The sequence below is a fragment of the Peromyscus maniculatus genome, chromosome 14, assembly GCF_049852395.1.
Source record: "Peromyscus maniculatus bairdii isolate BWxNUB_F1_BW_parent chromosome 14, HU_Pman_BW_mat_3.1, whole genome shotgun sequence".
NCBI classification, from domain to species: domain Eukaryota; kingdom Metazoa; phylum Chordata; class Mammalia; order Rodentia; family Cricetidae; genus Peromyscus; species Peromyscus maniculatus.
Window position 1 is genome coordinate 54,541,370 of NC_134865.1, and position 27,574 is coordinate 54,568,943.

At 43.8% G+C, this 27,574-nt stretch overlaps 1 protein-coding gene across 8 annotated transcripts in view; it reads left to right on the forward strand.

Moving 5' to 3' along the window:
- Sipa1l1 (signal induced proliferation associated 1 like 1) overlaps positions 1–27,574 on the forward strand; it is a 309,410-nt gene that overhangs the window by 49,244 nt on the left and 232,592 nt on the right. For all 8 annotated transcript variants that reach the window (XM_076550988.1, XM_006973074.4, XM_076550983.1 and 5 more), the window contains one exon: positions 15,876–15,942. The gene's annotated coding sequence lies outside the window, so the exon portion shown is untranslated. The remainder of the gene's footprint in view (positions 1–15,875; positions 15,943–27,574) is intronic.

A 27,574-nucleotide genomic window follows, 5' to 3' on the forward strand; every position in this document is an offset into this window, starting at 1 on the left:
AGAACAAGCCACAGCCACTTCACCTTGCCAATTCCTCAGCTGATCCTATTTCCTTAGACTGGAAGTCTCTGCATCCTCATCCAGAATGAATCTCAGCTGAACTCCTGCTCAAAAAGCCTAAAAGCTTAACCAGCTCTAGTTCCTGGTCTTCACGCTTTATATACCTTTCTGCTTTCTGCCATCACTTCCTGGGACTAAAGGCTGACTTCTTGGGATTAAAGGCGTGAGTCACCATGCCTGGCTGTTTCCAGTGTGGCTTTAAACTCAGAGATCCGCATGGATCTCTGCCTCCCAAGTGATAGGATTAAAGGTGTGTGTGCCACCATTTTCTGGCCTCTATATCTAGTGGCTGTTCTGTTCTCTGACCCCAGATAAGTTTATTAGTGTGCACAATATTTTGGGGAACACAATATCATCACAAGGAATGTCAAGGCATGCTGTCTTCAAAGCTTAGATAGGTTGATGGTCAAGTCCCTCCACCACTCCCCCGGGTAGTTTCCTCTCATGACTGGGCAGCCTCTTGCTGGCTCCCTTAGACAAGCCATCTTCCTGTGGCCAGTGGTTGGTCAGATGTTCACAGTGCTGTGAGTGAGCGTTGTTAACACAGGACTGAACACCTAAAGGTAAGTCTTCAGGTTTGTCTTGAATTCCCAATCAGAAGGGTGAGTACCATTCAAGACAGTTGCGTGCCTGGCTCCTGTAGGTCTTGGGGATTACAGGAGCTCATTACACATGACTTTCTGAAGTGCTCTGTCTATATGCGTGCTTCTCTATAGCTGCTTCACCTCCACAGAGGTGGCTCTGGGCCAACTGTTTGATTAGCATGAACTTTTGATATGATTCCGTTTGTTTTCATTAAAGTGCTAAAGTTGAATCTGAGTTAAATTTTTGAATAGGAGTGTGGTGTGGAAATAAGAAATATGAACTAGGAAAGTGCATTCCGCATCCTTATGGAGGGAGAGAGGAATCAGTCTGCAGAGATGTGCCAGTTGAAATACTTATGTATAGCACACACTTTGTACAAGCTATTCATATTGAGCTTGTGAGAAACAGCTGTAGTTTATAGAAAATGGCACTTAATGAGAAAACGAGGTTCAAAATGTAATTTTAAGCTTTCTGTAAATCAGAAGATGTATAAAGTACTTTTTGCCACATTTGCTTATTTTGGAATAATGTATCACAAATTTGAAAACACAATATAAAAGTTATTTAGTTGAAATATGTTTGTCATAGCAGAATCTATTGCCTTGATTTTAATTGAGCAAGGTATAAGTAAAGAAGTTAATTCTAGATAACCTTTATGTTTGGGAGGTCATTCACAGGGAATTGGACTTAACGTAGATAACCACACTTCTAACCTACTTGTGCACTGGTGTTGCGGAGTAGACAGTGTCTCCACAGACTTCCTCTTTTCCAGGCTTGAGAATGCTGTGACACTGGGCTTGTATTAGCTCATGTCATTTTTCACATCCAAGTCTTAAGTTTTCACTTGCTGTGTATGGAACCTTTCCTTTGGGACAGTGGCCAGATAGTAAGACTGCACAGTGCACTGAAAATAGAGAGGAAATTAAAAACAACAGAAAAAGTCTTGTGCCTGTATCCTGTATTCTTGGTCTGTGGCCCAGTGAGATGCACATGTGGCCGTCACACAGAATGTTGATTGTAACTGGGAGAGGAGTAGTAGGTGGAGAGGTAGATGTGCTTATGAGAGCAGTCCGAATGAGCAAGGGTGGCCGGAGTGTCTGGCCACAGCGCTCACAGATCTCCAGTGTCTGTAAAAGTAGTGCCACTCAGGGCATGGGGCATGCCCTGCTGTGCTTGGAGAGCATTGGGATTTTTGTGTCTTCCACTGACTGACCATTGGCACATTCCAAGGAGAGATGGCACACATTCCATGTACACAGTGTTTAGGAAGGATCTCAGATTAGTGTATGGAGCGCTGTAACAAGTGCTCTGAGAAGATCTCAGGGACAGCATGTGGTTATTGTTCCGTGCCTAACTGTACTTCAGATGTTGAGAGAGTTCCTGTAGATGGTGGAGGCGAGTCTTCATCCTGTGCTTCCATCCTTTAAGACTGTCTGAAGCCCTGTAACACTGGGTAGGCTCCCAGAGGACTGAGCAGGCTGTTTTCAGCTTGCATGAAGCGAGGTGTGTAAGAGTGTTTACACTTTTCCCTGCCCAGTGACCTCCCTCTCTGGTCTCGGCCTTCAAAGTAAAAGGAAGCCAAAGAGGCTTGTGGCTGGGGGAGTCAGGGAAAGCTCTGACCTCTGTGACTCTTGAATGTGGGATAGGTTTCAGGAGGCCCCCTGAGCCTCCAGGAAGAGTTCTGTATCCCTGGGTGTGGCAGAGGGACATCTTGATGTGGTCTTCACCTCCTTGCCGACTCTTCTCTCACCCTGTCATGTGCCAGCTTGGTTTGCTCCAGGGAAGGTTTTGCATGTGACGTCCTGGCTGCCCATGCCCTCGCTGGTTTCTCTCCTCGCTGGCCTTTCTCTTCACTACTTCAAGGTAGTGTCTGTGGTGCTTCTCTGGCTTCCAGAGTCAGTCACCTCATTGCACATACATGTGTTAGATACTGAGGACTTGTAAGTTGTTTAGCTTGTTTCTGGAGCTCATGACATTCTTGAAGAGATGAACTATGCGTTTTATCTGACTTTGAAGTACCTAAGAAGCATTCATCAAAAGGCGCATTATAGATATCCAGTGATTTGTGAGAGAAATGAGTATAATTCCGATTTTCTTTGCTATTACTATGGCCTGGGGTTTGGAACTTAACATCCACAGAATACATAGTTGAGCTTTTTGGTTGGTTGACCAAAATGTTTGAGAAGTATAGAAGCGACATTTTCTTGACTCTTGTTAGAAATGCCCGTAGCTTGTGTGAGGGTTCGGCATACAGTGGGCATTGCTAGTTTTGACATGACCATATGATGTGTTAGGTGACTTTCTTTCAGAAACCTTTGAAAAGTATGAGATGATTGTAACCACATATTCAAGAAACATCTTAAGATCCAAAAAAGATAAGAGGGAAATTTTAAATGTTCATATATGTATATTTTAGGTAATTGTGTTAAAAAGAGATTTCAAGCAGAGAAAGATTAGGGAGGAACAGATTCTGTGAGAAGTCAGGCCTCCACTCTGGGTGACCGAACACACCCAGAATGTTCTGTGACGTTGGAGCCTGTAGTTTGTGAAGCTGATCTCAATAATGTAATCAGAGTACCCTTGTGCTAGCAAGAGTGGCTGGAACAGGTAGGTACTTTGGATGCAGTGGCCCTTGTGGCTGTTCTGGGCCCAGACTTTGAGAGAGCGGATCTACTTAAACAGAGGCTTCTCATCCCCCTAGAACATTGAAGCTCCAGGGGAAATGTTTCCAGGCACTAGATAGTGTAACGGGTGTTTTAGAAGTACTACCATCTTTAGAATGCTTCCCTGTGTGCTGGGGGGGGGGGGGGGAGACGACAAACTGCCTAGGGCAGCAGAGCCTTAGGTGGTCAGCTACTCCCACAGACGAGTGCAGGGCTGCTGCCCCAGTGTGGTCTTTGTTCACTGTCAACATGCCGTCCTAGGCCTCTTCAGGAGTTTTTCTACCGGACACTAAATCTTTTTCTCATGGCTTTTGCCAATCTGGTAAAAACTGGGTAGTGCTTCTCTTCTTCCCTAGTTTTATTTTCGCCATTCAAAAAGTTAAAAAATAGTCCCTTCCAAATCTGGCTATGTTATGGACTTCCCTGCACCTACTGTTTTGCATACAGAAACTTTGTGGGTTCTTCAAGTCTCATGACGGTCTCTTTTTCTATACTCTGGACCGGATGAGTGAGGTCAGATTTCAGTATCTAAGGCAGACCTACTCCCTGGAGACACTTCCTCCAGTGTCATTGTGTCTCAGAATGTGGCACACTTGTTCTGTTCTAAAATGTTCATTCAATTAGCAATGGATAAAATAACCTCACCTACTACTTCACTGGATATTTTAGTGACTTTGAGTTACATTTAAATTAAATCATAGGCAGACTCCCTTCTTTCTCTCTCTCCCTCCCTTCCTCCTCACATGTCACATCTTGAATGTGGAGGTCAGAAGTTGCGCCCCCTCGCCATGGGTTCCGGAGACAGAATATAGGTCATTAGGTTTGGCAGCAAGTGCCTTTACCCGCTGTACCATCTTGCTGAGCTCAAGCCATAGGAATTAATACCAAAAAAAATTTTTTTAAAGATGTTCCTGAAGTTTATTGTTGAATAATGTGCTTAAAGTACTTTGTAGAGGTTAATTTAAATTTACCTGCTGTTGATTTTTTTTCTGATGGATAAGCAATAAAAGGAAAGATGATTAATGTAATTTGTAGGATTGTTTTTTACAAAGATGAAACTATTTTAGAGTTTTTCCCAAAGCTCTTTTCACCACTTTGGGTTTTCTGTCATGCTTTGTAATTTGTCTGCATTATGTATGATGATACTGAGGTGAGAGAGTGTATGAGGGCATAATTATAGACAAATGAGCTGCTGTGGACTGAGCTGGAGTTCCTCTCCCCTGGAACCCTTCTCTTCAAGTTTATTTTTAAGACCAACATTGTCAGCTGGGAGTTGTTTTCCTGGCCTTGATGCATGGAGAGACTTGTGCATATTAAGCGCTAGTCCCTGTACCCAGTATTGCTAGATACTCTGTGTTGTCTCTAAGGCTTCGTAACTTCAAGGAGAAGGAGTAAGTCTCCACATTTAGTCATGGAGTGTTATCTTGCCCAGGAACACAGTAAGTCTGATTGTCTTCTCAAGCAGTCTGGAGACAGATCCTGTGCTTCTTCTAGACTGATGTTCTGCTTCTTAGAAACAAAAACTAAAAACAAGGAAAAAGATTTATTATTAATTTATGTGTATGTGAGTGTGTGTCTTGAGTGAATGCCACATATATGTGGGTTCTTGTGGAGGCCAGAAGAGGGTGTTGGATACTCTGAAGTTGAAGTTACATGCAGTTGTGGAGTCATAGGAGGTGAGTGTTAAGACCTGAATTTGGGGCTTCAGGAAGAGCAGGAAGCCATATCTTCATCCTACTGAGGATATTTTTTTTTATTTTGTCTTTCTGAGGTGTCAAAAACTCCTTTAGAATACACAGGCCAGCCCAAAAATGCTTTAAAAAAATCTATTTATCCACTAGCTATCTGATCCTTCCATCCATCCATCCATCATCATCCGTCTGTCCATCCATCCATCCATCCATCCATCCATCCATCCATCCATCCATCCATCTTGAATGCTTGTCATGTATTGGTCTAGACCTTGGCATGAGCTGGCCACCAAACCCTGTCTGCCTCGGTGAAGTTTATGGTGGCCAGGCAGAGTGCTTGCTTAGCATGCATCAGGTCCTGGGTTGGATCCCCAGCACCACATGAACTGAGTGAGGTAGTGCATGCTGTAACCTAGCATTCAGGAGATGGAGGCAGGATGATGGGAAGTTCAAGGTCGTTTGAGGCTTGCCTATACATAAAAGCATTAGATTTTATTGTAAAATTCAATACTGTTCAAAATGAAGACCTTGGAAAGAGTTAGGCCCAGTTGTAGAATATTTCTCTTAAAGGATATAATTTTGATAAATTAAATAATTTACCCACAGGTATTTAAAGTAAACTATATTGAGAAGGTTCCAAAAGTCTATTTGAAGTTGAGTGTCTTTCTTATATGCTCTTATGACTTCTGGATGACTTGTGACAGTATGACCAATGATCAGGTAGATGTCACCCTGAGAGGAACTGCTTTTGAGAACAGTGTGATTGTTCATCATAAGCTGCTACGAGTTCTTTCTTCTTATTTTGTGCATGTGTTAAAGTGGGATGTCATTTTCAGTCATTCCCACCTTGTAGTTGAGTCAGGCAGGGTTTTTCACTTGAGCCCAGAGCTTGCTGGTTGCCTGGTCTTGGTGGTTAGTGCTCTGAGGATCTGAACTCTGTTCCTGACACTCGTTACATCCTTTTACACATTGAGCGCCTCCCTGGCCTTAGTTGAGCAGTTTCTTACAAGAACAACAGACCCCCATCTTAAGTCTCCAGACAGAGACTGTCTTCAGCTCCATTGCCTGGTCCATTTACCTCTCTTAAGTCTGTCTTTTGTTCCATAGCCTCAGTCTGGCTCCGTCTTTTCCCACAGCCCTGTTGCTGCTCTTCTTCACTCAGGGTCTTTACTTTTCAGATCCCCTTTACAGTAGGGCTGAAGGGTTTTTGTATTGTTTGTAAACACAAGTATGTGTGTGCACCCTCAAATACATGTGGTTCTGATCGTCACAGTCCCTAATAAGCCTTTTGGTAGTTCCTCATTGCCTGTAGGCCAGTCTGAACTCAGCCAGTGGTTAAAAAACTAGGTGGGATAGTCCCAGCCTTCCACCATCAGCCCCCCCTCCACCTTTTTTTGCTCTGTTGGTCACAGCAAATAAACGACTTCCTTGCTGGTTTGGTTGTTAGTCATGCTTTGTTGGTGTCACTTGCTTAACATAGTTCTCAGATTTTCTTTTGTGTCACATCTTTTTCCTCACAGAAGCCACTGTTTCATCATCCTTGGGCACTGGACGTCAGCACACCATGAGATGGCAGAGTTTACATTGTTCTTAATGAAAATTAATTAATTAATTAATGTGTGTGTTTGTGTTGTGGTATGTATGTGTCTCGTGTGTGTTGCACACATGTGAATGTGTGGGTGTTACGCCCATGCAAATGTATAAAGAAGCCAGAAGAGGATATTGGTGCCTTCCTCTATCAATCTTAGCCTTATTTCTTTGAGTCAGGGTCTCTCACTGAGCTGGAAACTGTTTCATTGAGGCTAGTTGTCTGGATTACCCTTCCTTATGCCACAGTGCTGGGATTATAGGCACATACAGCCTGGCTTTTTACATGGATACTGAGATTCGAATTTAGATACTCAGGCTTGCAGAGCAACCACCCATACTGAGCTGACTCTACACCCCTCATTGTAAACTGAAAAATTTTAATGCATTTATTTCTTTTGTGTATGTGTAGATGTATTGTACATGTGGAGGTCAGAGGACAACACGTAGGGGTTGGTTCTCTCCTTCCACAATGTGGGACCCAGGGGTAGAAATCAGGTCATGAAGTTTGGCAGCAAGTACCTGCTGAGCCATCTTACTTGTCCTACATGGTAGTTTTTTTAAAAACACTTTTATTTTTATATTATTATTATTATTATTTTATAATTTTTGCTATTATTTTGAGGCAGGGTCTCTCTGTGTAGACCAGGCTGGCCTTGATCCTTCCACTTCAGCTTCCTCAGTGCTGGGTGGGATGTAGACTTGTGCCACCACACCTTGTCCTGTTCTCCTTTAAATGTATCCTTACCAGGTATGACAACTTCCTACATGGACTTTAACTTCAAAAGGCTTATGGACTAAGTAGAATTAGATAGCTAAAAGTTAACTGCAGTTCTTTGAACTAATTTGTTGAAGGTTATTATTTTTCAATTTAGGTATTGTTCGTAGGTTCTGAACTGTCTGCACATAAAGTTAAGTTTGCACTTTCATCACTAAGTGCTGTAGTAGTTAGTTTTCGTTAGTAAGTCTACTTGCTTATGCATCGTCAGTTTGATAGAATTTCAGGGCTTCCAAGCTTATTTGATGCCTGTGTATTTAAAAGTGAGTATTCACGTTATCTACACATCAGCAACAACTCTGGGAGATAAACCTTGTTGTATAGGTAGTTGGTACTGTTGGCATTGTTGGCTAAGGTTGCATGGGCATCGTTGATGTTGTTGCTGTGGGCATCTGTGCCCCCCCCCCCCTTTTCTGATGGAGGCAGCCAGTGCTGTATGACAGGCATCAGTGGACAGTGAGTCACTGGAGACCCTCAGGGCTTCCCTTAGCAGTTTATCTGTGGTTCTCAACACAGTTTCTGTGCCAGCTTCAGAGTTCTTTGTAGGGCTTGATTTTTAACACGTTTCCGTAGTTTATATTCAGACTGCACACGCACAGTAGCCATTTCTATTTTCATTCTGTCTTTTCTCCTCAGATTGCATTGGCTTTGTCCACCACCCTCACACTCACACTGGACATAAGCCCAGGCCTTGTGCTCAGTGTGCTCCACTGAGCTGTGGCCCCAACCTCTGCTCTACTATAAATCTCATGTCTAAATTATTTTTCCTGGGTCCCATTGAGCTTCCAGCCTTTGTGTTCTCTTGCATTCCTTGAAGTTGTTGGATTTCCCCTTTATGGTGGCTGGAATAGGAACGGCCCCCATAGACTCATGTGTTTGAATGCTTGGCCCATAGGGAGTGGCACTATTAGGAGGTGTGGCCTTGTTGGAGGAAGTGTGTCACTTGGGGGGGGCAGGTTTTGAGGTCTCATATGCTCAAGCTATGTTTAGTGTAGTCTTCACTTCTCCTGCCTATGGATCAAGATGCAGAACTCTCAGCTCCTCCAGCACCATGTCTGTCTGCACACTGCCATCCTTCCCACCAGGGCGATAAAGGACTAAACCTCTGAAACTGTAGGCCAGCCCCAATTAAATATTTTCCTTTGTAAGAGTTGCTGTGGTCATGATGTCTCTTTACAGCAATAAAACCCTAACTAAGACACCCTCCTTTACTGACTACTGGGTTAGTTTACAAGCTCTTTGAAGGGAAGGCCAGTGTTGGTAGGGCTTTGGAGATCCAGGTTTCTTTGCTCAGAGTCTTATATCTGGCAAATGTTTAAGAAACACTTGAGGGGCTGGAGAGATGACTCAGCGGTTAAGAGCACTGACTACTCTTCCTAAAGGTCCTGAGTTCAATTCCCAGCAACCACATGGTGGATCACAACCACCTGTAATGAGATCTGGAGCCCTCTTCTGGCACATGCAAGTACACATGTAGACAGAACACTATACATAGTAAATAAATAAACCTTTGAAAAAAAAAAAAAAGAAACACTTGAATTAAACTAAGTTCTTAAATAGTTGGACTTCAGTTAGGATCTCTAACTTGTTGGCTGTTGAGAGTGCAGATGGATCTCACTGGCCAGGGTTGCAGTCACTTTGGAGAATGAGGGAACTAACTTAGAGCTGAAATAGGTTTCTCCCCTTTCTGGCTGACCACTCCCTGCTGCTGGCCTGCCTTGATGCATATGCAAATCCTGCTCTCACTTCGGAGCTTCTGCTTTTCTAGTTTTCATGATGTCATTAACTGGATGTTTCTTTGGTCCTAGAGAGAGGAAGAGAGAGACAGTTGATTATCTGTTCATGTTATCCACCCCATCTGTTTCCTGTGTATGACGAGGATTTCTGCTTACTGCTGCTTGCCCGTGTGCTCAGAGACGCTGTACAGATGCAGATGCTGCTGGCTTTCAGTGTGGGGACCATTAAGGACTCCCTTTCTGAGCGTTATTTTCTTTAGGCCAGAGCTTGCCGTCAACCTGTCTTCTTGTCACCTTAATCCAGGGGAGACTTTCTTGGCATGACGGTAACGGCACACACTGTGGCATCTAGAAAGTCCTTGTTGTCCTGTGTTGTACTTGCTCTAGTGTGACTTAACAGGAGCTCTTTGGATTTGGACAGTTGCTTACGGCAGGCCCCAAAGAAACTCAGGACAAGACTCAGCACCTGTGGCTCCTCCCAGCACTTCTCACCCCGCCCCCTTCCCGAAACCGCTCCGCCCGGGCCTGGACTTTGCTTCCCTCCCCAGCTGCTCTTTCCGATGATAATGCCATTTTAGCCGGGGGCTCTCTTGGCCTCTTGCCTCTCTTCTCTCTCCCTTCTTTTTCTCTCTCGCTCTCCCCCTCTCACCTCTCATGGCCCTGTTCAGTCTGGACCCTTCCAGGTGCCCGTGGCTGACCCCCCGCCCCCCATCTACAATAAAACCCTTCTCCTCAACAGTACTTAGGAGCAGTCATGTCCTCATCTTCATTCAGTTAGCTGGTCTGAGTTTGTTTTCTTAAAAACCACAAACAAAACCGTAGCTGTCAGTCACCTTACAGGAATGTTATAGGGTCCAATGAAATAACAAACAGAAGACATTGGTCCACACAGTTCCAGGGACCAGTAGAGATGGGCTGTTAGTTAAGAGACCGCTGGGTTATGTAAGAAGGCAAGGGTGTTGAGATGGGATGAGCTTAACCATCTTGGGCAGTGTTTAAAGTGTCACAGTTCTTACTGTATCCTCTTGTAAAGTGGATTAAGACCATTTCCTTGATGGTCACATGGATTCCATGAGGTAGATAGTATTATGTGTCTGACATTATACACGCTCACACAGTAGCTATCTTTATTTATAAGGGAAATTACTTAGTTGGAAGACAGATTTAGATTCTCTACTAAATTAACAGCAAGAACAAGTTGTTGCCTTGAAGCTGTGCATGTGACATCCTCTCATCTTCCTCTGGAGCTGACCATACTCCCGTGAGTGCATCTTTGAAGAACATATTTTGGGCTTGGATTTAGCTCTGAAAAGTTAGTATGATTATGTATGTAGTATAGGAATAAGGGCACACCATGCAGCCAGGCGTTCAGAACGCTGGCTGTTGGCCTGGTCTTTGCTGATAAGTTGTATCTGTAAGTGTGGGGCCTCCTATTCTCTTTTTCCTTTCTTCTCTGAGAGGGCTGGAGTACCAGACTTTTCCCCTCACTACATTGTAGGTAGTAGAGAAGGCACTACCTGGCACATGATGGAGGAATGAAGTCCATAAGTAAAAATATAGAGGTCAGTGAGGGCCAGTTGGACCACTATCACAAAGAGGAGGAGAGGTTGGTGAACCTGAGGCTTAGAACTCAAAGTGTAGGCAGGAACTCATGGTTTTCAGGGGCATAGAAAAAGCAAGAAATACAGAAGTAAATGTGTGCGCATGTGCGTATATGGTTCTCTTCTCTCTGAAGACCTGGAAACAGTAGTCATTCTTTTGCAGAAAGCACACTGCACCCCCACATCTTGGATTCTAAATGCCATTTTCTCACTAAAATGGTAGGCAGGTTTGGGCTATAAGTACTGAAAGTTTATTGAGAAATAAAGTACCTATGGAATCTTATTTTTTTAAATGATGTATTTATTTTTATTTTATGTGTATATGTGAGTATCTACATGTTCATATGTGCATCACACATGTGTTGGGTACCTATGAAAGCCAGAAGAGAACATCAGATCCTTTGACACTAGAATCATTGTGTGGATGCGGAAATGAACCCAGGTCCTTTCAAAAGCAGCAAGTGCTCTTAGCCAGTGAGCCAGCCATCTCCTGCCTTCTATATGTCTTCAAGTGTCATCCCACTAAATAACAATCATGAAAGGAAAGAAAGCAACTTTGCTGTGTGGAATTCTGACAGATACTGCCTTAATTAAGCAGTATGAGTTAACACTGCCATATTGTAGACAGGAGTTCCACCTCACAGAATGACGTTAAAAGAACTCTTGTTGTATAGTATTCCTGCTGAAAATATACATGAACCTAATCATAAGAGACCATCAAACAAACACAAATCAAGGAGACATCACACACGCTGGCCAGGAGTCTTCTGGATTGCCATGATCACAGGGGCAAGAAAAATGAGGAATTCTTCAGATGGAGTGTTACTCTTGAGATGAAAGCAAAGGACAGTGCAGGGTCCTGGATTGAATCCATTTACTAAAATAGACTTCATTAGGGTAGCTAGAGGAAGGCAAACCTGGCCTCTGAAGTAGATCATGGTGCTTATGTCAGCGCTATAGTCCGGGTTTGGATAGTCAGAACTATAAAACATTTTATAGGAGAATGCTCTTGTTTATAGGAAGTACTCATCAGCCTTTATAGGTATTGACTCTTTGTGGTCAAGTGTCCAGGGAGAAAGGCTATTTCTACTGTGCCTGCATCTTTTTGTAGGTTTATCTGAGTTTATTGAGTGAATCAAGGCAAAGTCCTTCAATTGTTTGAATCCCTCAGAATCGTTAGTTTATCATGCACACCATTTACAAAGCTTGATAGGTTTGCCTTTGCCGGGAGGGAGCGGCCCTGCCACACTGGCTTCCTTGCAGGTCTCCTGTCTGTCTCTGGGTGTGCAGACTTGTCAGTGATTACTGTTGTCTCCTTTGTGCATTCTTACGTTCAGAGTTTTTCTCCTTCGCCTGTGGAAACTGCTTCTTCAAATGGGAAGTTTGGTTTGCAGAAATGACACTGTCACAGTGTAGACAGATAATACTACATTTTAACTTGCTTTGTGTATGTTGTTTTTTCCTGTTTACTGATGGGCTGTTAAGGTGGTTTATGTCTCCATCACATAGCATCTGCTTCAATTTTGAGCATATCTCAGGTTTTGAGTTTGTCTGCGGGTGTGCGCATGTGAGTGCAGGTGCCCAAGAGATCCTCCCAGAGCCTAAGTTACAGACAGTGATGAGTTGTCTGGTGTGGTGCTTGGAGTCAAACTAGGAGCCGCTTTCCAGCCCGAGCTTACTTTTTCAGAGTGCTGGGCCAGTTGCTTGCTTGTCTAAAGAGTGTAGACTTTCCAGAAGGGATGTGGGGGTAGATAGATGTGATGGTGTAGCTAACGCATAAGAACACGTTCAGGTTTCCAGTGGTCAGTCCCCACAGCTCTAGGATTGAACATTTTGGGATGGAGGTGGTCTTAGGTCAGAGATGTGTGTATCAGGTGGAATGTGGGATTTGATGGGAAGGGTTGTGGTCACCCACAGCCACCTTTCTCTGAGAGCATTCATTACCTTGAGCTGTCTGAGAATCTGCCTTCTCTCTAGGATACAGAAAACTGTCACTAAAGACATGCAGCCACCCTGGCCCCTTCTTCGGCTGGTGAGACTGAAGCCTGTCACAGGTCCTGTTTCCCTTGGGTAGGCTGGGGGACAAGCCTCTCTGCGGCAGTCAGACTGCCTAATTTTCATATTTCTCCGAATGATCAAGGAAAAGCGCTTTGAACAACCCAGAGTACTGGTTCCATTGCACTCAGTGACGCCCACACACACAGGCTTTTTTCCAGCTATTTTTTCCCCCTTGCTGCTTTACAGTGTAGGAGGCCTTCTCTGGATTGCTTTTGACAGGAAATTGAACAACCTTTCTCTTTTGGAACAGAATATATTTTACTGCTGGGAGTAGAAGAAACAAACAACCAGAAAGAAGTGTGTGTGTTTGAAATTCTGTTATGAGTTTGAGTTAAAGACCAGTTTAAATCCAGACAAATGGGAGTGGGGGTCAGGGTTGCATCACAGACTGTGCACTGCAGTTCCACCCTCTGGGCTTTCCTTTCTTAACCCCTTGCTTTGTCTCTCCTTGATCAGGAAGTAGGCTCCGGCCTGGTCTCTGCTCGCTCTTGATGGGCCTTCCTGTTGTCTCTCTGGAGCAGCGGAGGTGTGGTGGGCCCTGTGCTCTTTCTCAGGCTCCTGACTCTAGGACTGTGATATCCCACCTTGAGGTCACCCGCCTTTAGGGTTCTGCTTCCCTCAGAGACACTTGCTGAAGGCCTGCGTCACCCCTTGTCCTGAGGTGTGGCTGGGAGCTCCTGCCATCTACCACAGGTTTTTCTGGGAGCCTCAGACTTTCTGTCCCTTGGGTTGTGAGTGGCTCTCTCTACTCAGCCTCTACCTGCTGCCTGGGCCTGTTGGTTGTGCAGGGTTACAGTGCTTGAGTCTGACTTGGGCAGTTCATGTATATCACTGAGGATTCTGAGGCAAAATATCGGTCTTTAATCAGAGTAGGTCTGGTTTGCTTCATCTGGAAGCCTTATCTAGTTTGAAAATTGCAGTTCCGTTGGAATCTGTGTGTGCCTACGTCACATTCTTTTCAAATTGGCATGTTTGTTCGTGTACCCCTGTGGTTTACCAGTGCTAGTCAGCTTCCAGGTATGCCCTGTTTATGCAGTTAGCTAGTTACAGCTCAATTCATTAAGACTAAGAAAACAGGGCCTCTGTTTTGAGTGTTAATGGCTATCTTTCCTCATTCTGTGGGTGTATGCTATGCCATAGACGCCAGCCTTGAGCAAACATCATGTCTGCTCTCCGGGCTGTGTGACTCAGAACCCACACTGGTTGTGTCTAGAACTGTCCCTTCGGTCTGTGGCAGCCCGAGAAAGGCTCGCCACAGCTCCCTCCCCAGATCTCTCCTGCCGAGTACAGGACATATGGTCCTGGTAAGTCCTGTTGCCGATGTAAAATCCGAGTAAGTTTTCAAGTGTTTCTATGCTTGCCTGAATGAAGGATGGGACTCTGTAATGTTCAGGGTGTCAGGCTGGGCAGAGGAAATCCTTGTCTCAGCAGGACTGGCTGGGGATTACATGAGCGAAGCGCAGCCTTGGTTATTCCTGCTGTTTTTAGGCTTCATTCTGTGTGTCTGGGAAAAGAGTTGGAAGTAGAGTTTAACCTCAGTAAACAGGAAAAAAAAAACCAAACCAAAACAAAACACACAACACCTTTCTTGGGAAGCTCTTATGAACATAGTTTGATTCAAAGATTTTTGAACATTGAAACATTTATTACAAATTTTTAGAACCATGCATGGTGGTGCACACCATGAATCTTAGCATTCAGTGCAGAGACAGAGGCAGATGCAGGCAGATCTTGATGAGTTCCAGGCCAGCCTGGTCTACATAGTAAGATCTGGGCTAGCCTGAGCTATGTATGAGCTACCCTGTCTCAAGAAACAACCAAACCAAAACAACACAACCCCTCCCTTCCAATTACAGTTAATTGAGCATAAGTCAGTATTTTTTTTTTAATGAGTGATATATAGAAATGTAACTTTCATAAGAAATACTTTATGGCTGTGGTTGGGAGCTTATTATCTGTCTGAGTATTTGTAATTGTAGAATTTGGGGCCTGGAGAGATGCCTCAGTGGTTAAGGGCACTGGCTGCTGTTCCAGAGGACCCAAGTTCATTCTGGTACCTACAAGGCAGCTCACAACCCTCTGAAACTCCAGCTCCAGGGGATCCAGGGCCCTCTTCTGGATTCTGCAGGCATTCAAGTGATGAGAGACACACAAGTAGACAGAGCACCCACATAACATAAAATAAAAACAGCAAAAGTGAATTTTAGAATTACTTTGTGTGTATACGTTAGAGTGTGTGTACGCATGTCCATAGGTGAGTATCAACTTGGTGACTTCCCTCAGGAGCTCTCTACCTTGTTTTTGAGACAAGGTCTTAATGGGACTTGGGACTTGATGGTTAGTTGGTCAGTCAGCCCACCTGTCTGTCTTCTCTTCCTCAGTTCTGGAAGTACAAGCAGATGCCGCCATGTCTGGCTTTTATGGGGGTGCTGGAGACTTGAATTTGGATCCTTAGTACTTGGCTGGCAAGCACATAATTCACTGAGTTGTCCTCTCAGCTCCTTGTAGAAATTCTAAATTCTACAAGTCAGAATGTCTGTTGCTTTGGAAGAGGGTTTTTCAGCTCCATCTTTATCTCTCTTTTGGTCTGGTTGATGTGTGGCCTAGCACCATCCCTGGTTTGTACCTATTAGATGGCAGTAGTCGGTCCCCTTCCTTCTCTAGTTGTGACATCAGGACATAGATTGCACCTTGCTGAGGATCACTTCAGAACAACACTGTGTGTGGGGGGATTGGTTGGGGGTGGAGGTGGGTTCTCACAGGAAATGGGATGCTCAAGGCTTGGCTAATTAGCATCTCCTTCTAGGGGACTTCTTACAGGTCCTGGTCCTGAGTTTTTCCTGGATGTTCTGAACTGGTTGTCTGGGGTGTGGCCCTGGAATATCCATCTGTCTAGTCAGGTTTAAGAATCAGTTCTTTGTATGAGAGTGACTGTTGGTTAGCCCAAATTTGAATGTATAAAGTTTTACATAAAGATTAAAATTAAAGGAAGCTTTAAATTAGGATTCTATTAATAATGTGTTTTTTTGGATCCTTTACTTAATGTGAGGTACAGTTACATATTTTCCAAAAATTGAAAATAACTTATACTAAAGTTCACTCTTGTTTTAATTTAGGTTTTGAGAGATTGCCCTAAATTGGACTCAAAAGCAAGGTTGACCGCAGACTTTGAGGTGGAATGAGGTGAGTTGATGGATGAGGTTGTGTTGTGGGAGGGAATGTCGCTTAGACTCTGGTTGGGAAGGCTGCTACTTAGAGCAGGTTTGACTTGCTACCTCATGTGAGTTTTGTTGTTTTCTGCTGGCTGTTTCCGTTGGCCATTTTCTTGTTGCTGAGTTGGAGTGGAGAAGGAGAAGCAGACGATGTGAAAGCCTGCACAGCTCTGGTCACTGGCTTCTGAACCAGGCAGCACTCCCTTTATACCCAGCTCGCTGGGGGTGGGGGTGTGCTGGACGGCCTGACAGGGCAGGTTAACCCCTTGTTCTCCATAGGCCGTCCACGCAGACAAGCGGTAGGAGGAGGAACAGAGAAGTCGTCCAGTGGCCCCCACACGCTACCCAAGTCTGTTTCCAGCAGACTTCATGAGTATTAGGTTTAAGCAGCTCATAGGTTTTTATAAGTCAAGGTGTGGGTCTCCTTTTCATTGTCTGGGCTGCAAGGTGGTCTCTGAAGGGTTGTCAGACTGTGTGAGACAAGGTCCTGCTCTGCCTGGCACCAGGGCCCAACCCTCTCTTTTCCCCAGGTTAAGACTCTTGGGGACCATGGTCTCAATAGCCTGATAGCCTAAGGCACAAAAGTTGTCTTTTAATTTTAAAAATTGTTAGTTGAAGTAGTCCAGGTTTTTTCCTAGTTACTTCAGCTGCTTAGGTTTTCTGTTGTATACTTCTGTTTCTGTCCCATGATAAATATGTTAGAAGTCTTCTTCAGGCTTCTCACATTTTGATGTGTTTCTGCTTCAGCCTTATTTTGAGTAAGAATCATGCTATTGAATGCATGCTGTGTGGTTTGAAGCGCTAAGCTTATGAGGAAGGAGGTAGCCAGATCGCTCCTCTTTACCCTTCCTGACTTGTGTGCGGCCATTGGTCTTGGAGTCATTTTTCATTTTAAAATATGCACCCATAATGTCAGAGAATTGTCAAGAAAAAAAAAAAGAAATCATAGTATAAGTATGTTGTTTTTTTCCCCCTCTGTTGTAAATAAGATGCTTTGTATTTCTTTGTGTATATTGCATTTTATTTTTGCTTAAATTTTTCTTAGTGGTAAGAATATTACCAAGAAAAATGTAGTTTTGTAGCTTCTATACATGCATATTCTGCACTAGTTTTATTGTGAGTGGAATAAAATTCTCAAATGTTAGGATCTGAAATATTTCAGAAGCTTTTGTTAGTGATTACCTAGAGACCACAGAATCCCATTTTAAATAAACCTTGAAATGGGGGCAATTAGAAATTTTTAGGGGCTGGAGAGATGGGACTGGGGTTAAGAGCATTGGCCGCTTTTCCAGAGGACTTGGGTTCAATCCCCAGCACCCATCTGGTAGCTCACAACCATCTGTAGTGGAGTCTGATGCCCTCTTCTGGCATGCAGGAATATATGCAGAAAACTCATGCATAAAATAGAAATAAATTTAAAAAAAGAAAAAAAGAAAAATTTAAAGGAATCCTTTTTAAAGGATTTAGGGATGATGTAGTTAACTCATCATATCAAGTGATGCATGTATGGGTGGTTCATGTATGGTGCCACATGCACATGCCTATGTTGCGTTACAGAGTAGATCTACAAAGTAATGTAAATCTAGAGATGTGAAGGTTGCTAGCATGTGCTGTGTAGACTACCAGGGAGGCATGTGGGAACCTTCATGGGGAGTTAGCTTATTCTGTGTGGCTCCCTGGAAAAGATAGAGATAGTTGATTTTAAGAAGTTTTTACTAAGTAAGTTAAATCTTTAGTTAAGTTACTCATTAGGCTGCTCCTCTGTAAAGACTCAGATTTAGCATAGATTTCTCATATTTCAGCAAGCATTCCAAATCTTTAAATTAGTTGTGAAAGGAGGATGGATGCTGTAGTGGGAAAAACAAAACAACCAGCCTAATCGAAAGAGGCGTTTTCTCCATGTCCCAGCACTGCAGCGAGCAGAGCTTTTCACTCAGATGAGCCCCGTGGTTTACGGTTATATAGGTCTCTTTGGTTCACTTACTTTGTACTTAACCTTGATCTCAGACAAGCGCAGAGACAAAGACCTGGAGAATTTTCTTATCTGCTGCTTTGTTAGGAGAAAAATGACCTAAGAAGTCAGCTCTTGTGGAGTGACTGGGTCCAGGAGCAGCCAAGGATATCTGAGATCTCACCTCTGTCAACCTTTGTTCAGGGCTTATGGCTTCCGAAGCCTGCTGGGTAATTGGAGCACTGCTTTCAAAGTGGCTTTCTATTTCTGACCTACCTTGAATTTCAAGAGAGAAATGGGGGAATAATTGTCTCGGAAAGTGCCTTTAAAGCACTTTAGGACATTCTTGGGCTGCGTTTATCTGGCCATTCCTAGTCTCATATTTAATAGAGGTAGAACCTAAGAAAGTTTTAGATCTCTGAATTTTCTAGCCATTTGAAAAGGCCATTTTTTGCTTATTTTTATTTTATTATTATTATTTTTTTGTTTGGTATTTCAAGACAGGTATTTCTCTGTGTAGTTTTTGTGCCTGTCCTGGATCTTGCTTTGTAGACCAGGCTGACTTTAAACTCACAGAGATCTGCCTGGCTCTGCCTCCCGAGTGCTGGGATTAAAGGCGTGCATCACCGCCGCCCAGCATATTTTGTTAATTTTTTTTATTAGCAACACATCTGAGAAACTGTCTCCTTTTTGAAAACGGCATCTTTGGAGCCTCAGGACTTTCTGGATGCTGAAGCAGGTATCCTGCAGGAATGCTCCATGATAGTAGCCTGCAGCTCTGATACTGGGGGCGGGAAGGAAAAGAGCAAGCTGTCCCCACAGCTGTGGATTCCAGCACCAGGGTTCCATACAGCCAGTTTGAGAATCTGTGAAATAGATGGCATCTTTTCTGAAATGGTCAGGCCTTTGCGTGACTTCATTCTCTGATAGTACCACCTGTCGGCATTGCATTTACGTTGTGGGAGGCATTGTTAGCACACTAGAGATGATTTAATGCATAGCTTTTGTGCAGATGTCATGCCATTTTATTTATTATCTTTGTTTTTCTTTTTCCTTTTTTGGTTTTTTAAGACAGGGTTTCACGCAGCTTTGTAGCCCAGACTGGCCTTGAACTCATTGAAAGCTTCCTGCCTTAGTCTCCTGAGTCCCGAGGTTACAGACATGAGCCAGCACGTCTGGGTTACATTCCATCTTTCTATATAATGGGCTTGAGCATGAAGGTCTGGGAATAGGAGCTGGGGGGGCAGCCCTGGGACCAGCCTCTCCACAGGCACTGGGGATGCCTGTGCCTGTTACCTGGAATTCTCTGATTCTCACCTTGATCTTGGAAATGGTTTGTCTTAGTCACTTTCTGTTGCTGTGATGAGATACCATGACCAAGGCAACTTATAGAGGAAAATGTTTATTAGGGCTTGCAGTTTCAGAGGGCCATGATGGTTCATGACCATCCTGGTGGGGAGCATGGTAACAGGCAGGCATGGCACTGGAGCAGTCGCTGAGAGCTCTCACCTTGAGACAGCAGCCACTAGGCAGAGAGAAAGGCTGAGTAGAAGGGCGTTAGCAACCTCAAAGCCCACACCCCAGTGACACATCTCCCCACAAGGCCACACCTCTGATCCTTCTGGGTGCCATTTTCATTTAAGCTTAAGATCATTCTGTTTGTTAAGATTCATCCATTGAAGTGTGTATCTCCTGCCTGTCCTGGTATTCTGAATACTCCTCCATAAGCAAAACTCTTAGTTAATAAGTATGGCCAGGACAACTTTAGCAGACTTTCGTCTGGTTAGAGCTGGGAAGCTGAGGCCTTGTCCTTTGGACTGAGTTGCTTAGTTCCGTAACTGGAGCCATTAAGCACCTGGGCTGCTTGTGTTAGCGTCAGGATCTGAGGATGCTGGCCTGTCGTATTGTATGTAGGTCTCGGCAGAGCAGTGTTTCTTGACCTGTGGGTAGAGACCCTGTCACGGGGGTCTCATATTAGGTGCCCTGCATATCAGATGTTTATATTACGATTCATAACAGTAGCAAAATTACAGTTATGAAGTAGCAACAAAAATAATTTTGTGAGTGGAGGTCACCACAGCATGAGGAAGAGTATTAAAGGGCTGAAGCATTAGGAAGGTTGAGAAACACTGAGGTAGAGCTTTCTTTTGCGGGGTGTGTCCTCACTGAGGTCTCCTCAGACAGCAGAGGAGGAAGGCTGATTGAACAGTGTCTGGGGGCCTCCAGGTATATTCCTCTTTTCTGAGTGTCCTTTTCTAGTGAAGGGCTATCTAAAGTACTGGCCTGCTTGTGTTGTGTATGTACTTTTACAGATACATTATGAAATCCATAATACTTCTCTTATTAAGATTTGTGGGCACAACCTAAGACAGAGCGCCTGCGTGGCCTGGGCAGGCGTCTCCATGATGGGTAGGGTGACCTGCTGACGACCCAAGCAACCTAAGTCAGAAGCTCATTTTTTAGTAAAAGGGGGACCTGTAGGGTCCTGGCCCCTGTTTTGGGTAACTGTTTTCTTGCTTGCTGACCTTGACCTTGATATCCTCCCTATGCTAATTCCCTGCTGGGTTTCACCCTCCTGAATGCTTAAGGGAAGTTCCTTGTCTGTGTATCCTGCATAATGGGCGTTAACAGCTTAGATGCAAGATTGTAAAACATTGGTATCTCCCATTGTGCTGTAATCCAGTATGTAAGACCTTTTCCTTCCTTCAATAAACAGCATTTGGCATTAAATAAAAAAAAAAAAAAAGGATTTGTGGGCAGTATTGCTCTAGAATATGAACATTGACTTAAGTGAGCATACCCTTTTCTTTCCTAATTTTAAAAGCATCTTTGATACGTTTTTTTAAGTCATCAGCCAGGAGCTAACATGAGTAATGCTCATGAACTAAATTCTTTACATATGAAAACTTTCTCACAGGTTTCCCAAGTATTGTCTTTTGTTTTGCATTTCCTTTCCTTATGTGAACAGTCAGGTTTTTGTAGGTAAGCGAAGTATTGTGGAAAGGTCCCTGTTATTTCTCTTTACTTATTTGCATCCCAGCCAACTGCTTCTAGTGAGGAGTGGTAACGGAAATGGAAAATCTCTCCTTTTTTCTTTCCCTGAAAACCCAGTGAGGAAGGATCACAGTGGTCACACTTTCACTGGAGCACACTCAGGAGCCTTGTCCTTACTGAAGAGTGTTCATAGAGAGAAGACATGCAGAGGCTGTGCTGGTACACGCAGGAGAGCGAAGACATGCTTTTGGGCTGAAGAAATGGCTTTGTCAGTTTGATAGCCAGAACACACATAAAAAATAAGTGTGGCGGCACACACTTAAGACAGGCAGATCCGTGGGGCTCCCTGGCCAGCCAGTTTATCCTAGTAGGTGAGTTCTGTGTCCCCGGGAGAGACCCTGTCTCAAAAACACAAGGTGATGGCTCCTGAGGAGAGGAGTAACACTGGAGGTTGGCTGTTAGCACGCTCTCTCTCTCTCTCTCTCTCTCTCTCTCTCTCTCTCTCTCTCTCTCTCTCTCTCGCTCTCTCTCGCTCGCTCTCGCTCGCTCTCGCTCTCGCTCTCGCTCTCGCTCTCGCTCTCTCTCTCTCTCTCTCACACACACACACACACACACACACACACACACACACACACACACACGGTCACACTCATACACACGCTCTCACACACACATTTTTGCTGTTTTATGTGACAGGCCAGCCCTTCAGGAGATGTGAACAGAACAGGGAAAGCGATTCTTGATGGCACATTCTTCTAGACACTTGTTGGTGTTGGGTGTGACAGTGGCAGGAGACCCAGTCTGTGATGACGGTGCTTTGCCAGGCCAGCAGTCCAGACAGCAGTGCCTGGAACCGATTCAGCATCTGGAAACCTCCTCCACAGCCACAGCCTTTGGACTTGTCACCTGTCCCTTCTTGTCCTCCCCTGTGCCCTGTGACTTCCTTATCATTGGCAAGTCTATCTTCTTTAGGACAGATGTTTATGTCCAGCAGATTCCTCCTAAACGGAGACTAGATCAGGCACACAAGACTGAATAGTCTAAATATTTTGCTCTATGTTGTGGGGACTTGGTAATGTTCCTTCAGTAAGCTGCTGCTTCCACAGTGGCACTGAAAGCACAAGACAGATGCCACCTGAGATGACTAAGACGTGGTATGTATACTAGCAAAGGGCTGAGTGTAGAGACTTCTTAGCTTGAGGTGTGAATGACTGGTTGTCGTTGAGTGAGGTATACCCTAAGCCAGCTCAGAATAGCTTTTTTATGCTCATTTATTGTTTCAAGCCCTGCCTCCCCCATGCCCTGATTCTGGACAAAGAAGATGGCGTGCACATCTTTGGCAAGCACTTTCCAGTCTGTAGAAAGGACCCTTCAGGTTTACTAATGATGTTGATGCCTTTGTCTCTTTGTCAGGACCAGCTCGTTCTCACGAAATTCTTTTCTTACCTTTATGTTCAGTAGAACAGAAGAACAGAGCTTCCCATGTCCATGACACTTGGCTCTTAAACTTACTCTGCTCACAGGAGTCCTGAGTACTGGAATTTAAATTAAGTTGCCTTTGGAACGCTGTCTGCTTAAAATATTTGTCACCTTTTTTGGGGGCAGAGGTTGGAATGAAGATGATTGTATTGTAGTTTTATCCACCCCTCCCCCACCACTGTTTTCACTGTCTCTCTCAAGCTGGCCTTTAACCCATGATCTTGATTTCTTAGTCTTGGCTTCCCTCTTTTGATTATCTAGTAAACTTGGAATTTTCATGCTGGGCCTGGTGACTCCTGTCTATAATCCTAGCACCCAGGAAAACTGAAGCAAGAACCTCTACAAGTTGTGGGGTACAGAGTGAATCCCTGCTTCAAAACAACAAAAAGATAGAGGGAGGGAGGGAGGGAGGGAGAGAGGGAGGGAGGGAGGGAGGGAGAGAGAGAGAGAGAGAGAGAGAGATAGAGAGAGAAAGAGAGAGAGAGAGATAGATAGAGATAGAGAGAGATCTGTTAATAAGAACAGACTTGAAAACGTCTGAAGTTTAGGCCTCAGAAGATAGTAGGGAGCGTGTACCTGTGGATGTGGGTGCACTAGGTGAGAGTGGAGGTTGGGAACTGGACAGGGCTCACACCCATCTCCTTCTGCCTCTACCTATCTAAAAGCATTGGTGTGCCGAAGCATTGGCTTCTGGGCCGCCCGAACATCAGGTTCCAGGTTCCAGGAGAGAGAAGCTTGGCTTGACCAGTTCTTTTTGTAGACTAATGTTTGTCGAAGGGCTCTGGAAACCCTTAGTACAGGGACTGTATTTAAAACCTGGCCTTTTTTCATTTTCATTCTCACTGGTTTTTGAGACAAGTTCTGTGGCCTTGGCTTGCCTGGTACTTGCTTTATAACCCTCAGTGCCCTAGAAATTACTACAGTCTAGCCTTTTCCCCGTGCATCCTGGGATTGTAGATGCAAGCCTAGAAAAAAATCTGTCTGTTTAAATGTGTCAATCTTTAAGCACGTTTTATGTAAGAAGGAAAGTTGTAAATGTCTTTGGTAATGTCTAAGTAACTCTCATGAACATCTTGCATGTAAAATTAAGGTCACATGAATGGTAGGGTCTGTCTTGAGGGAAACTCATTTGATGTGGAGGATTTGTCTCACTTGGGAGGACAGCTTTGCTGTGTTTTCTTGGGAAAGGTTTTTAAAGCAAGAGAATTTAGGAATGAGTGCTGTAGACGTGAAGAAAATCACTGGTCACATCTGCCCAAAACGTGTCGAGGTCTGCACATGGGCAGGGTGGACCTCTCAGAGTAACCAGTGTTGTCCATAGTAACTTCCCACATCAGAAGGGGTTTAGATAAGCCTTTAGGAGCTTAGGTAATGATGGCTTCTGAGGAGCAATAGACTCGATGTTTTAGAAGGAACCCTTTTTCTTTTCTTTCTTTTTAAAGGCTGTCACTACAGTTAACATTGGACCCTTTTTGTTATTTTAAGTGTTTGTTTCTTTTCCTAGTCAGTTGGTTTGAGAAATGACCTAGGCTAACATTTATCTAAAGATTCCACAGGCTTGGTGAATGCTTTTGCAGGCCTTTGCCTTCCACCAAGTGCCTCCGACTTTGCCCCCTGACTGTGACAGAAATTTACCGGCATTCCAGACTTCAGCCGCAGACTTAGGCCGGCTCTCACCGCTGGTGGTGGGCTCTTAGTGGGTAAAGGGAGGACCACAGCTTCAGATCAGGGATGTTGATGTGATTGTAGCATTTCCATGTGAGTTCCTCTTGCAGTTGCTAGTAAGGGGTTTTTGTTTTTGTTTTGGCCTGGAAAAAAAGAATATTTGGGTAGGGATTGCATGACTGATAATGAATTACATCAGCAAGAGCTTCATGGGTGTCGTGTTAGTTCTGGTATTTTCCAAACTGTTAGAAGAGCCTTATATGGCGATCCCTTATCAGATACAGTTTACACGTTTTCTCCCGTTCTGTGCGTTGCCTCTCCACTCTTGGTGCTCTCCCATGTACAAAGTTGAGTTTCTATGATTCCTCTTAGTGTCTGGACCATGGTGTGTTGTAAGTGGCCATTGCCAAACCCCTTGCTCTGAGGCGTTGACCTTTTCTTAAGGGAGTTTTTTAGTTTGGGGTTTTGCATATGAGTCTTTGACCATTTTAAATTAAGTTTTTATATGTCAAGTTCCCATTTCATTGTTTGGCATGCGGGTATTTACTTTTTCCCAGCAGCATATATTGAACAAGACTGTCATGGAATGATTTCAGCTGCCTTGGTGAGGTATTTGACCATGTCTCTGAGGGTTCGTTTCTGGGCTCTGTGTTCTAGCCTGTGGGTTTTTATGTCTGTCTGTGTGCTGTTACTACACTACTTTGATTACCGTAGCTTTCTAATGCAGTTTGATACTAGCAGATATAGTGTCTCTAATTTTAATTCAGATTTTTCTAAATCACTTTGGCTATTTGGAAATTTAGGATTAAAAACTTTTTTTTTTTGTAGAAAATGCCACGGAATTGAGATAAGGATTGCATTATATTTGTAGTGTGACCGTCTTAACAGCATCACATCTTCTAATCTCTGGACATGGGGAATGTTTCTCTATACTTATATCTTTTTTTCAGCTTTTGTCAGTTTTTCTTCTTTGGTTAAACCAATCCCTGAGTATTTTTTCTCTTGACCTGAGTGTGAATAGAATTGCATTTGCAGTGTCCTTTCCAGAATGCTCGCTGTATAGAGCATCACAGCTCAGTCCTGGGTGGTGATTGTACACCCTGCCAAGTACCAGACTTGTATTGGTTCAGTTTTATTTGTGTGGACTCTTGGGCTTTACATGTAATATCTGCAGACAGAGGAGGCGTTAGTTTTTTTTTCCCAACTCCAATGTCCGTTTCTTTTTCTTGCCTGGGTACTCCCTCCGTTAGACCTTTTGATGCTGTATTGAGTAGAAGAGGGAAGTGGCCATCCTTACCGCGTTCCTGGTCTTGGAGGAAATGCGTTGTCATCCCTGTTGCTCACGGTGGGTCTTTAGGACTTTATTACAGTGGGTGGTTTTTCTATTGCTTGTTTGTTCCTTGTTTTTGTTGTAAGGGAGTAGGTTAGGGAGTGTTGAGTTTTGCCCATATATATCTTGAGCTAATCACGGGGCATTTTATTGGTTCTTGTTGAAGTGGTGTATTGCAGATTGATTTGCATGGAGCAAATACTGTACATTCCAGGAATAATTTCCATGTGGTCTCCTGTGTATAATCCTTTTAGTATACTGCTCAATTCAATTTGCTAGTGTTTTTGCTGAGGATTCTTGTTATCTCTGCCCATTAGAGCTCCTGGCCTGGAGCTTTCTTACAATGTTTTTGCTTGGAGCTGGTGTTAGGAGAAGTGACCCTTTTAGGGTGTGTTCAGAAGTGACCCCTTCTCTTCAGGCTTTTGGGTGTTTGAGGATTGACATTCTTTTACATGTTCACCAGGAAAACTATTAAGGTCAAAGCTTTTCTTTGACAAGTGACTTTTTTTGTTTTGTTACTGGTTTCCCCTCTTTGCTAGTTACAGGATCATTAAGCTTCTGTTTTTTCATGATATAATTTTGGTACATTTTGTGTTCCTAGAAATTGTCCATTTAATGTAAGTTATCCTATTTCCCAGCTCTCTAACAATCCCTTTTAGTTCTGTGGAATCAGTGATAAACATCCCTACTCTTGTTTCTGATTTAGTAGTTATTTATCTTCCTCTTTTTTTTTGACTTAATACATCCGGCTAAACACTGGTGAGTTTCGTTGATTTTTTTTTTTAAACTCGGAAGGACAAGCTTTTGGTTTCCCTGCTTTTCTAGTGTTTTTCCCCCTCTCTGTTCTGTTTATTTCTGCTTCCATCTAAGTGGAAGGTAGTGTTGATTGTTGTGGACTCTCCCCAGCCCTGTCTTAGCTGTAGAACCTCTTGTTTCAGAATGTTGTGTTTTCTTCTCTGGGTTCAGTTGGCTGTTTGCTAATTGATGTATTGTTCAATCCCCATGATTTTGTGGTCTCTCTGGTTTTATTTCTGTAACTGACTTGGAACTCCTTTGTGTTGTGGTTGGGGAAGATACTTTGCACGATACTTAGCGTTTACAGTTTTGTGACCTAGTTCGTGGTCTGGCTATCGTTTATTCTGGACAGTGTTGGGGAAGAGTGTTCATGCTTTGCTTGCTACTGTTCTGTTTACAGTGGTGTAGCTGGTTACTTATGCCTCCTTTCTTGTGTTCAGTCCAGTTGCATCTAGTATTGAAAGTAGAGTATTAAAGTCTAATACTAGTGGTAGAACTAGTCCTTGTTTTTAGGATTTTAAAATACATTTTGGCCCCGGGCAGTGGTGGCGCACGCCTTTAATCCCAGCACTCAGGAGGCAGAGGCAGGCGGATCTCTGTGAGTTTGAGGCCAGCCTGGACTACAGAGTGAGTTCCAGGACAGGCACCAAAGCTACACAGAGAAACCCTGTCTTGAAAAACCAATCTATATATCTATATCTATATCTATATCTATATCTATATCTATATCTATATCTATATATCTATCTCTATCTATCTATCTATCTATCTATCTATCTATCTATCTATCTATCTATCTATCTATCTATCTATCTATATGCAACTTGCCATTGGATACGCAGCTTGCTGTGCTGGGCCACATGTCAGTATATAATGTCTCCTTACCATGCACACTTGACTGAGCCTGCTTCATCTGGTATTGGGGCAGTCACCCTGCTTTCTTGTGGTGACTGAGCACGGGATGCCCTTTCCATCCTCTCAGGCTATTCTCTCTGCTGTGCTGAAGGGAATTCTTACGAAGGCAGTCTCTGTGGATAGCTCCTGTTTTCAAAGACTCGTGCTGTTTTCTCTCTTTGAATGAGAGAGAGAGGAATCCCATTTCCGCCCAAAGTCGTTATTGATGAGGAGGAACTTCTGTCGTGTGGGCTCTCTTTTCTGTGTCTTGTAGCTGTTTCTGTTCTCTGCATTACTCTCCTCTTCTGTGTTTGATTTTTTTTTTTTTTTTTTTTGGCAGCTGATCCTTTAAATTCCTTTCTTATTTCTTCTTGTGTATGTTCTGTAGCTATTTTCTTTGTGGTTACTATGGAAATTACCACCAACATCCTCAAGTTAGAACACCCTAATTTGTTGTGTACCCACTTAACTGCAGAGGCACCAGGTATGCTGCTG